Source organism: Triticum dicoccoides, chromosome 5A, assembly GCF_002162155.2.
Source record: "Triticum dicoccoides isolate Atlit2015 ecotype Zavitan chromosome 5A, WEW_v2.0, whole genome shotgun sequence".
Classification (NCBI taxonomy): domain Eukaryota; kingdom Viridiplantae; phylum Streptophyta; class Magnoliopsida; order Poales; family Poaceae; genus Triticum; species Triticum dicoccoides.
Genome location: NC_041388.1, coordinates 378,300,024 through 378,311,840, shown reverse-complemented (window position 1 = coordinate 378,311,840; position 11,817 = coordinate 378,300,024). Strand labels below are relative to the sequence as shown.

At 46.7% G+C, this 11,817-nt stretch overlaps 1 long non-coding RNA gene across 1 annotated transcript; it reads left to right on the top strand.

Annotated features, from left to right (window-relative positions):
* The first annotated feature begins 10,115 nt into the window (after positions 1–10,115).
* Positions 10,116–10,974, top strand: LOC119297369. The gene is made up of 3 exons (XR_005145640.1): positions 10,116–10,211; positions 10,812–10,882; positions 10,948–10,974. It is a non-coding gene; the product is annotated as an uncharacterized LOC119297369 (long non-coding RNA).
* The last annotated feature ends 843 nt before the right edge of the window (positions 10,975–11,817 follow it).

Genomic DNA, 11,817 nt, shown 5'->3' with positions numbered 1-11,817 from the left:
TCCAGGATAAGAGGGATATATCCTAACGGTACAAAGGTACTGGCTCTGGTTGAAGTCTCTAAACTGCTCCTCGACGGTATATTCCGGATACCACCGATAGCCTGACTCGACCATCACTCGAACCAACATGACCGTGTGGCCGGGCACATCGAGGCACCGGGTCAAACGAACCACTTGGTTCTGGGAACGGGTGGCCATCTGAAAGCACAGAATAATGCAAAGGCATTAGAATTTTCTAGGGAAAATCGGATAGCATAACGGCTATGAATGCTCACAAAAAGATTTGAGACATCCACAACAGTTTGCAATACCACTCAACAACATCATATCAAGGTTCTGATTCAACTGGCAACATACTAAAAGTAGTAGAAACTGTACTGAGGCTTGTAACAACAATCCTATAAGCTACTATGGATTAGTAACACGTGAACCTGATAGAAGGAGAGAGCCTAGTCCTTAACCCATGTAGAATGAGAAGAGAATGACTCAGATCAGAGGGCATAAGGTAAAGGAGTAAAAGAGCCTTACGTTCCCTCCGACAATCAATTCCCCTACATATAACTAAAGCATTTCTAGACTCGACATCGACCAATTTGGCTCAACGAACCTACAGGCAGTCCGGCTCTGATGCCAACGCTGTCAGGACCCCGATTCCAAGTCACATCGATCTAGCCGGTAACACCTCATATCACATTGCGGCCTCACGCACGGTATCCCCATGGGTGTCGCCTTACCATGGCCCGGGACCGTTTGCGCCTTTTGGCTCACGTATATGATAGTGTCGCTAGCATCCATATGACAGAGAACCCCGGGCCGACATGGCTAGTCGTGAACCCAAAGCGGCACAGACCTATGGAGACAGGCATACATGAATCACATCGAGCATGTCGGTCAACAGCGTGTGAATCCGGGCTGTAGCACTGGGCTAACAGGACTCCGAGGAACCCAGGCTGTAGCAGGCTAGGCAGGACTCCGGATGTCACCGCGTGACATTTCCCCGAAGGGACAGACATAGGAACGAAGTGAAACACATGCCGGCCAGACAAGTGTCCTGAGCAGTAGTGCTGGGCTAGCAGGACTTCGGTGAACCGGGCTGTAGCGGACTACTATGGCTCGAGGAGCACTAGACTACATTTTCCCATAAGAGAGGCTGCCGAGGATAAACAACTAGATTGTCGGATCCCACACATACCAAGCATTTCAATCATACACACAATATGCTCGATATGAGCAAATACAACATGGCATCACAACAAAACTCTACAACTCAAGTACTTTATTTAAAGGCTCCAGAGAGCCATACATAACATGTTCATACAGGTAGGGGTCACATGACCCGACACTCAAGTCATACAAGCATACAAGCACATGCGGAAGCAAATAGTCTGAGTACAGACACTAAAAAGAAAGAAGGCTTGTCGAAGCCTGTCTATCTACATAAGGCCCTCCATGGCCAGAATCACCACCTGGGTGGCAAGTTACTCATCGACGTCGAGGTCTACATAAAACCCATTGGAGGGGGCGGTGTTGTCGTCTGAAAACAGTAATTAAAGCAACATGAGTACAAAGGTACTCAGCAAGTCTTACAACAGAACCTACTATACATGCTCATTCTCAAGAAGGTGGTGGAGTTATTGCAGCAAGCCAGCTTTGACTCTTGGCTAAGCTATCCTACGAGACACCACTAATAAAATAGTTTTCGCACACGAGTCCACTAATCACCAACACAATACTCCACCGGGGATCCTCCCTCGTCGTCCTACGAGAGAGCCATCCTTGGTACTCACACTTATCTTGAGTCTTTTAGTAGTAGACATTAACTTGCCTATGAACTGTATAGGCAACCAAGTAGTCCTTTACCTCGAACGCAGCTATTCGAATAGATGATGTTAACCCTGCAGGGGTGTACTTCTTCATACACGCTCTCACCACTTGCCGTCATTTACATGACATGTACTCGGCAACCTTCAAGCAAAAGCCCAACGAGGGTGCCGGCCACCGCCTACCTAAACACTCAAGTCTCTAGTCCAGGTTTATCGCCTATCCAGGTTCCATCCGTAGGGAGTCCGGCCGAGGTTTCCACATACGGCCCCGAACAATGTGAACAGGGTTCCCGAGACACCAAACGGGTGACTCGGGACACTGTGCCATGGTGTATCTACCGCATCATAGCCCACCCCTAGGGTCAGCGCTACACACGGCCGCCAACACATAACCTATAAACACCAGAAACTAGTTGCAACTCCTGGACAGAGTACTAGGGTGATTAAGAAGCCGAGAGGGTCCATTGGTTTCGGGCCCAATGTATGGTAGTAACTGAATCTTAAATCACACATACAGATCTCAGTTCTTAGGGACGGCCTCAATGAAACAACCCACCATGTACTCCTACATGGCCTCTCATCGATACCTTTACCACATCATGTTCAACACATCCCTCACATTACCGACATAATCATTTCACTCTAGCCCATCACCCAGATGAACCAGACCTGACACAACTCTAAGCATAGCAGGCATAGCAAGGTAGGAAACACATACATGGCTCAATCAACTCCTACACATGCTAGTGGGTTTCATCTAGTTACTGTGGCAATGACAGGTCATGCAGAGGATAAGGGTTCAACTACCGTAGCACATAGCGGTTTGAAACGTTGTTGTCTTAATGCAGTAAGTGAGAGCAGAAGCGAGAACATGGGATTGTATCGATATGATCAATGGGGCTGCTTGCCTGATGGAGTGGTAGTAGGGTACTGCCCTTCAGCTGGATACTCGGAGATATCCTCGGAGGCAGAACCTACCACGAAAGACACCACAGAACACATTCATCACATGGCAATATGCAACAATATGATGCATGCTATGACATGGCAATATGAGGTGTCCTGCCTAATGCAATGTGAAACAAGTTGAAATGGGTCCATTTGAATCAAAGATTCAAATGGAAGCTTAAGTTCTTATGCATAATAAGTGTATTAGCTTGTTTAACCTAAACAGCAAGATTAGAGAGTTTTGTCATGCATGAAACCATTACAGATGGAAATACTGAATTTTTCTGATCATTTTTCATATATAATTTGCTTGATTTGGAGCTATGGTTGATTTTCTATGATTTTTAGAACTTTTGGCTATTTTCTGGAATTTCCTATATAAGAATAAATCCAGAAAATAAATAACTACGTCAGCACTGCGTCACTGTGACGTCAGCGGGTCAAAGGCGCCAGCCCAGTGAAACAACTAATTAACAGGGTTAAGTTAATACAAACTAAACTGTCAGTGGGGCCTAGGCCCGCATGTCAGTGACCTATTAGGCTAACTAAAAGTTAATTAGTGCTAAGCTAAAATTAGCAGGGCTCTGGGCCCACCTGTCATTGACCCACGGGAGTTAAACCCCAGGTCAAACGAGGTCAAGTCGTTGGCGGTTTGACGTCGGCGACGACAGACGCGGCGGAGGGCTTCGAAAAATGCCCACAAGCGTCCGTTTGCGCGGCGGAGAGGCTCTACATGACGAGGAGACTCGTCCACGTCTAGTGGTGGTTGTGTTTGGGCTCGGGGTGGTGGGAAAAGATGCCGGCGACGATGTTGGCGGCTGCCAGAGCTCGGACGAGTTCGGGGTCGTCGCTAGGAGGAACGGCAGGAGATGCGGAGTGGTGCTGCGGCTCCTGGGGACGTGGTGAGTGCGGTGACGCGCTCGGTTTCGAGCTTACGCGTCTATGTCCACGAGGCGACATGGCCGGCGGAGCCAAGCTCTCGGCAGCGATGGCCAACGGGGTTAGGGGCCAGCTCGAGCGACGTGGCTAGGGGGAGAAGAAAGCGGAGCTCACGGCGAGTGCAGCGGTGGCCTCGGAGAGCTCGGGGAGGCAGCGAGTCGAGCGCGGGGTCACCGGCGATCTCGTAACCCTAAGGTTGAAGAAGAGGTCGAGCAAGGCATTGCAGGGCTTCCGACGTTGCGTAGCTCAGCGTGGAGGTCGAGGGAGATGCGGCGGAGCTTGTGGACACGGTAGGGCGGCGCAGAGACGACGGTGGCTACGGCTACAGCGGCGAGACGGCGGTGGATGCTTCGGCCATGGCGTCGGGGGAGCGAGGGAGAGAGCAGGGGAGTGTGAGGTGTCCAGGGGGTCGGGGGCGCGACATGGAGGTCGTCTAGCCCGTCCAGCGGCGAAGCGGCAAGCAGGAGGTGGCGGACGGCGGTGCGCGCGCGTCGGGCACGCGCCCGTCGTCCTTTTGTCCCAAGGAAGGGGACGACTGGCACGGCCAGATGGACTGGGCCATGTTGGGCCGGCCACTTGGGCTACAGACGCGCCAAATAAGAAGGCCCAGGTGGGTTTCTCTCTCTCTCTCTCTGTTTTTCTATTTTTATTCATTTTCTATTATTTCTATAACTTTAGGGCTTTGTTAAAAATGCCAGGGCATTTCCAAATATCATAAAATTAATCATGGCTACTGCTTAGAATATATCCAACAGTAAACATTTTAGTTTATGATTATTTGAGCATTCAAAATATTTTATAGCATTTAAATGCCCAAATGCAAATACTATATGAGTTAATCCAATGACCTTAAGATGTCCTAGAAAAATGTTCACCATTTTTGTCAAAGGTTTTAACCCAAAACAAAAAGGGTGGACTTTTTAGAAGGGCATTTCAGGTTCATTGAAAAAGTTTTTAGTAAACCCTAGTTGTTCCAGGGGGTGCTGGGGGTTCTATCATCCCCATTTCATTTTTTTGGGAAATTTAAACATGATGCAATCACTCTAATGCATGAACTAGCTAGGGTGTGACACTCCTCATCTGGATCCCCAAACCCCCGCACAACTGGATCACTTGTGTCCTCTCGTCACTCGACTTGGCCTTTTTGACCGACTGGGATCGGCAGGTGAAGATGTGTTTGAAAAGGCCCCAGTACGGTCGACAACCCAAGAAGTTTTCGCACATCGACACAAAAGCGGCCAGATATACTATAGTGTTTGGGGTAAAATGGTGGAGTTGAGCCCCAAAGAAGTTCAAAAAACCCCGGAAGAAAGGATGGGGGGCAGTGAGAATCCACGATCTACGTGAGTGGCAAGGAGAACACACTCACCCTCCCTCGGCTGCGGCTCGGTTTCATCCCCCGGGAGCCGTGCTGACTTGTGGGGGATCAGTCCCCCCTCCACCAGGTCATCGAGGTCGTCCTGGGTGATTGTCGAGCGGATCCAGCCCGCCGGCAGGCCGGATCTCGACGAGGATCCGCCCCGGCTGGTCTGCTTGCCCTTTGCCTTCGTTGTCGCCTTCTTCACGTGTTCCAGCGCCACCGTCCTCTCCTTCCCCATGGCGGTGGGTCGAGCTCGAGTAAAGGTCCGGCGATGAGGGTGGAAGCGAGCGTGGCGGAGAGATCGAGAGAAGAAGAGAGAATGGGAGCGCACAGGGCAGAGGCCTAGTCCGAGGCCTTTTATAAGGCCGTCATCCGAGTGACTGACGGGTGGACCCAGGCGATCTAAACAAGTCCCACAACAGTCGCGTGCGCAATACGTGGCGAAAAAAGTGGCGCGGGGATCGAAGAGACTTGCCTAATCCGTCCCGATAACCTCATTTCCGTCCGTCTGGCGCGCTTCCCAAAATTCAAATCCCGCGAGATCCGCGGAGAGCTGAACATCCTGTCAGACTGAAGACAAACATCATCTGCATCATCATTCGGAATTCTACCGTGAAAATTCACTCGACAAAAACCAAGAATGGACCACGGCGACTGAGAAAGGAGTCGACGTCGTCACCTCAACTCATTGTTCCAGAACAGGATATACTTGTAACACAAAGAATGGGTCGGAAGTGTTCCCAACTCCTTCCCCACTCAAACCCCGATCCATTCGGGGGCTAATGATGAAGCTATGTACCTAGGGTAGGGTCATGGACCTGTCCGACATACCCTCCCGAAGGACATCTCTCCAAAGAATCAGAAGCAGTCGAAGAGAAACCATCATCCACTCGACCATGAAGATGCGCTCACTCGACCACCTTGAAGACACTCGACCACCAGAAGATGAGAAACTCTCCACTCTGCAACGGTCAAGACTTAAACCATAGCTTTATGGGCATTTATAACACTTTACTACAGGCGTTACCAGTAACGCCCCTCCTTTATGAACATTGAACCCTGTGTAACGGAGGGGAGCTGGGGTCCTGGCGCACTCTATATAAGCCACCCTCCTCCTCTGGGACAAGGGTTCGCACTTTTGTAAACACACACTAATATAATCCAGTCGACCGCCTCAGGACACCGAGACGTAGGGCTATTACTTCCTCCGAGAAGGGCCTGAACTCGTAAAACTCGTGCATACAACTCCTCCATAGCTAGGATCTTGCCTCCTCATACTTACCCCTATTCTACTGTCAGTCTTAGATCCACGACAGGGACAGTTATGGGCACTCGATGTCGTGGTATCAGCCGAGGCCTTCATGACATCAGCGACTGAGCGGCGTGCGCCGGATTGGAACGTAAGCCTGCTCTTGTATTAAGGGGGCTAGTTCTGCTTCCGGCCGCCCATACAACATGCAGGTGTGCAATGGGCGATGGGCCCAGACCCCTGCGCCATAGGATTTAGACCGGCGTGCTGACCTCTCTGTTGTGCCTAGGTAGGGTTGCGACATGTTGATCTTCCGATGTCGGGCATGACCCAGAAAAGTGTGTCCGGCCAAATGGGATCGAGCGTGTTGGGTTATGTGGTGCACCCCTGGAGGGAAGTTAATCTATTCGAATAGTGGTGATCTTCGGTAACAGGAAGACTTGGAGTTGTACCTTGACCTTATGACAATTAGAATCAGATACTTGATAAAACACACCCTTCCAAGTGCCAGATACAACCGGCGATCGCTCTCTCACAGGGCGACGAGGGGAGGATCATCGGTTAGGATTATGCTACACGATGCTACTTGGTGAACTTACCATCTACTCTCTTCTCCTGCTGCAAGTTGGAGGTTACCAGAAGCGTAGTCTTCGATAGGACTAGCTATCCCCCTCTTATTCTGGCATTTCGCAGTTCAGTCCACATATGATACCCTTATTCCATTTGATACCAAGGCATACATATGTAGTGTAGCTCCTTGCTTGCGAGTACTTGGGATGAGTACTCACGGTTGCTTTACTCCCCCTTTTCCCCCTTCCTCTACCCGGTTGCTACGACCAGGCGTTGGAGTCCAGGAGCCAGACGCCACTGTCGATGACGACTACTACTACTCGGGAGGTGCCTACTACTACGTGCAGCCCGCTGACGATGACCAGGAGTAGTTTAGGAGGATCCCAGGCAGGAGGCATGCGCCTCTTTCGATCTGTATCCCAGTTTGTGCTAGCCTTCTTAAGGCAAACTTGTTTAACCTATGTCTGTACTCAGATATTGTTGCTTCCGCTGACTCGTCTATGATCGAGCTCTTGTATTCGAGCCCTCGAGGCCCCTGGCTTGTAATATGATGCTTGTATGACTTATTTTATTTGTAGAGTTGTGTTGTGATATCTTCCCGTGAGTCCCTGATCTTGATCGTACACGTTTGCATGTATGATTAGTGTACGGTCAAATCGGGGGCGTCACAAAGACCCCCCTTATTCAAACAACCAAGATTCTCGACTTAACTTTGTCTGTTGTATCATTCTGTAAGCCGTTCGCACCGAGAAAACCCCTCGCCTATCCTCGCTCCATGCCCAAAAGTCCTCAACCTGTCTAGTGCAGAGAGGAATTTGCAGAATTGCCTCCGCATCAATTGGAATAAAAATTGTACGGATTAGTTGTTCGTTCCAAGAAGCAGTAGCATGGTTGATTAGATTCAAGACTTTATGAGGTGGGTGTGGGGAAATAGATGTAACCGGTCTCCTCATATGAGGACGAGGTATCTAGTTATCTTGCCATATATCAGTACTTTCTCCATTGCCTATCCTCCTCGCTAGTCCCTGCACCATTATCTCCCGGCCATCCAGGATGGCCCTCCAAATCTGCGACGGATGTGTACCAAGGGTGGCATCAAACAAAGAGTGATCTGGAAAGTAAACTCCTTTGAGAATGCGAGCACTCAAAGAGTAGGGATTTTGTAGCATCCTCCATGCCTGCCTAGACAACAATGCGAGAGTAAAAATTTCCATATCCCTAAAGCCAAGTCCTCCCAAATGTTTAGGCTTAGTCATTTCATCCCAGGCCACCCAACTGGGTTTCCTCTTCCCTTGCTTGCTGCCCCACCAACATTGCCTAATCAGTGAGGTGATACTTTCACAGAAGCCTCTTGGGAGTCGAAAACAGGACATAGAATAGACCGGTATTGCTTGCGCTACTGATTTAATGAGCACCTCTTTTCCAGCCGCAGATAACAATTTTTCCATCCATCCTGTGACTTTCTCCCACACATGGTCTCTGAGATATCGGAATGTGCCATTCTTAGAATGCCCCACATCAGTAGGCATGCCCAGGTACCTATTGTTGAGGGATTCATTCTGGACATTCAAGGTACTCTTGATATTGTTTCTCATTCCCTGTGGGCACCCCCTACTGAAGAAAATTGAAGATTTATCGTGATTTATACGTTGCCCCGAGGCCAAACAGTAGTCTTCCAACAGATTTGATACTGCAATAGCCCCTTCAACACTCGATTTAAACAACAGCAGGTTGTCATCGACGAAAAGGAGGTGGTTCACGACTGGCACCGTGGGAGCCACCTTGATCCCTTCTAGCTGAGACGACGAAGAACTGGATTTCAGTAGGCACGAGAGACCCTCTGCCGCGAGTAAAAAGAGATATGGGGATATCAGATCTCCCTGCTGAATACCTCTGGATGGATAAAAAGTGTCTAGTCTCTCTCCATTAAAAAGCACCAAGAACGATACTGAATGCACCATGTTCATGACAATATGTACCCAGGATGGAGCAAAGCCTAGCTTCAACATAATTGCTTGTAAATAATCCCACTCAAGCCTGTCATATGCCTTCATCATATCGAGCTTTAGAGCATAGAAACTGTTTACCTTTGCCTTACTGCGTTTCATAAAATGAAGACACTCGTAAGCACTTATAATATTATCTGTAATATGTCTACCTGGCACAAAGGCCGATTGATCCTCTGAGATAATCTCCGGTAGAATCTGCTTCAGCCTGTTAGCAATCACCTTGGATGCTATCTTGTATAAAACATTACATAAACTGATAGGCCTAAATTTTGCAAGCATGGATGGATTCATTACCTTGGGGATTAGAACCAAGACCGTGTCATTGATACTTTCCGGACTGTCCTCTCCCCTGATGATTCTCAGGACTACCTCCATCACTTCAGCCCCACACAGGTCCCAATGATGCTGATAAAAGTGTGCGGGAAAACCGTCGGGGCCAGGTGCTTTAGTGGGGTACATCTGAAAGAGTGTAGCCTTCACTTCCTCTCCATTATACGGTGCTAATAGTAGCTTGTTCATCTCCGCCGAGACTTTTGAGGGTACACAGTTGAGGACTGATTCCATGTTATGCACCCCTTCTGAGGTATACAAAGTTTTATAAAAATCCCGCACCATACCTTTAAGCACCTCCGGATCATCAGTCAGGACTCCAAGAGAATTTTGAAGAGCCTTTATCATGCTTTTCATGATTGCCAGTGGTAAAACAAGCATATATTTCTTTTTGATTATTGACATAGCACAGCTTAGTAGAGTGGACCAACCAACATTGAGTTTGGGAGGTCATTTAATAGGAAACACTTTGCTGCAAGTTTCTTCACCATTGAACACAATTCATCACAAGACTTTATATATGTTGGTTGTCATGCATGTACGTCTGCAACTAAATAATTACAGGATGTTGTGTGCTTGTTCTATGTCCAGCAGTAAAGATGTTTGAAGTTTTGTACCAGTTTCCAATAGATCATTTCCTACAACAATATTTGTTTTGCAATCCAAACAAGTAAATGTCTTGTAAAGAAGTAGATGTTTTTGCATATCAACACACCATTCAAGTTATTTACAGAATGATTTTCTTGGAGTGTTCATAATTTCACGTATGTTTACATCATTATTCATGTGTGGGTTGTATTGTGTTTTCTTTCGTGGGGTGTCGGACGTGCTACTGATGGTACTAGCATGTTTGGGCTGGGGAGACAGAGATGGTATGCGGAGTAAGAAGATTGATTTAAGGGGAGAGAAATCATAACAGGGGTTGGTGGAGCAGAAGAGGGCGAAGGAAGACTTGTGGGGAGCTGCGAGGAATAGATTTTGGGGTATGTTACTGTTTTATGTGTGATATCAGTTCATAATTTACTGCAGCAGTCAGTTCTCTACTTTCTATGTACTAGGTTAATTCTATTTGCTAGCCTTAAGTGTTTTTTCTATACCAACTAAATATTGTGAAAGTAACCCCGAAACATACACACATCTACTAAATGCAAAATTGTTTCTCTATTGGTACGAACAGTCATGTAGATTACTGCATGTAGTTTCTTTTTGCACACAACATACTCTCCAGTAGTGCCAAAATTAGAATCTCAATCCCTGTCCATTATACAAGATGCAAAAGAGTTCAGAATAAGTTATTCATCATCATATTCACGCATTTTCCGTTGTAATATATATTTTGTATTTGTGTACAGTTGGACACATTACACATACATACAGCATGTCTGACTTATGTAGAAGAAAAGGGACCCTTCATATAAATTATTTGCATGCTCATAGTTATGAACTTAATACACTTTGCCTGGCATTCATAACCATTATACTTCCTCCTGCCCAAATTTGTTGTCCTACGTAATAGTGTTCCACTTTGCACCTACCACTGGTAGCTGGAAATTAGATATAATAATAATCAGTTTCCTTGCTAGATTTGTTTCCTTATAGGATATCCTGCCGATTTGATCTATTTTTGGCTAGAGCACATGGGATCAAACCAGAGGTAATCAATTTTCTATGTTCACCTGATTAGTTATAAGGAATTTATTACCTCTATTTTATTTCCAGGATACCCAAACCAGTGGTAACGTTTTTATGCTTTGAAATTCTGTACAAGGTATTCTCATGTCTAAATACTAGAATTGTTTGTTCATTGCTAAATTGTTAATGAGGGGTCCATGTAGTGCTTTCAGTGGAGACACTAGACCATCTGATGTTCATTTAGACATTTCTATTCAAACTTTCAAAGTGATTGTTTTCTTTTTGTGTGTCCACACAGTTGTTTGTGTGCATCCAATATAAAACTTGCTATGAATTTGCACCACCTACACCCTTTTTCCATGTCTTAGTCTATACAAATTACCCACTTTATATACCGCAAAAAGAAATTACCCACTTTATAATAACTCACATGTTAATTAAAAGGAAAAAGATCTGAACCATCGACACTCTATAAGTTAAGTTGTTCAGCTAAAATTTAACAAAGAGATATTTGATTACATGGATCTCTAATTTTTTGCAGTGTTGTAATTATATTGTCTCGGGTGTTGTTGTACGTTCCTTGTATCATGTTGACTTACTCCTTGATCAATAGGGGTGTGGATACAAAATTCCGTTTTCCACTACTTATATTATCCTCATTGGACCTTAAGCTATAATCATCGACTATTGTTGTGTGTCTGCCTGCCTGGCAATGTTTCACCTCTATTTTTGACCTACTGTTGACTTATTTGGAACCTGAGAAAGAATTATTTTACATGTTAGAGTACTCTCATATGTTCGAAGTCATAAAACCAGCTGAGATAATGAAATAATGCCAGGTAATTACTCGTGGTTTCAAGGCTGCGCAAAGGAGAGGAGGCATGGTTCAAGGTCGTCTTCTGGCACTGGTTTGCCAGCTAGGTCCTTGATAACATCTGCGCCTCATAGGTCAGCCAT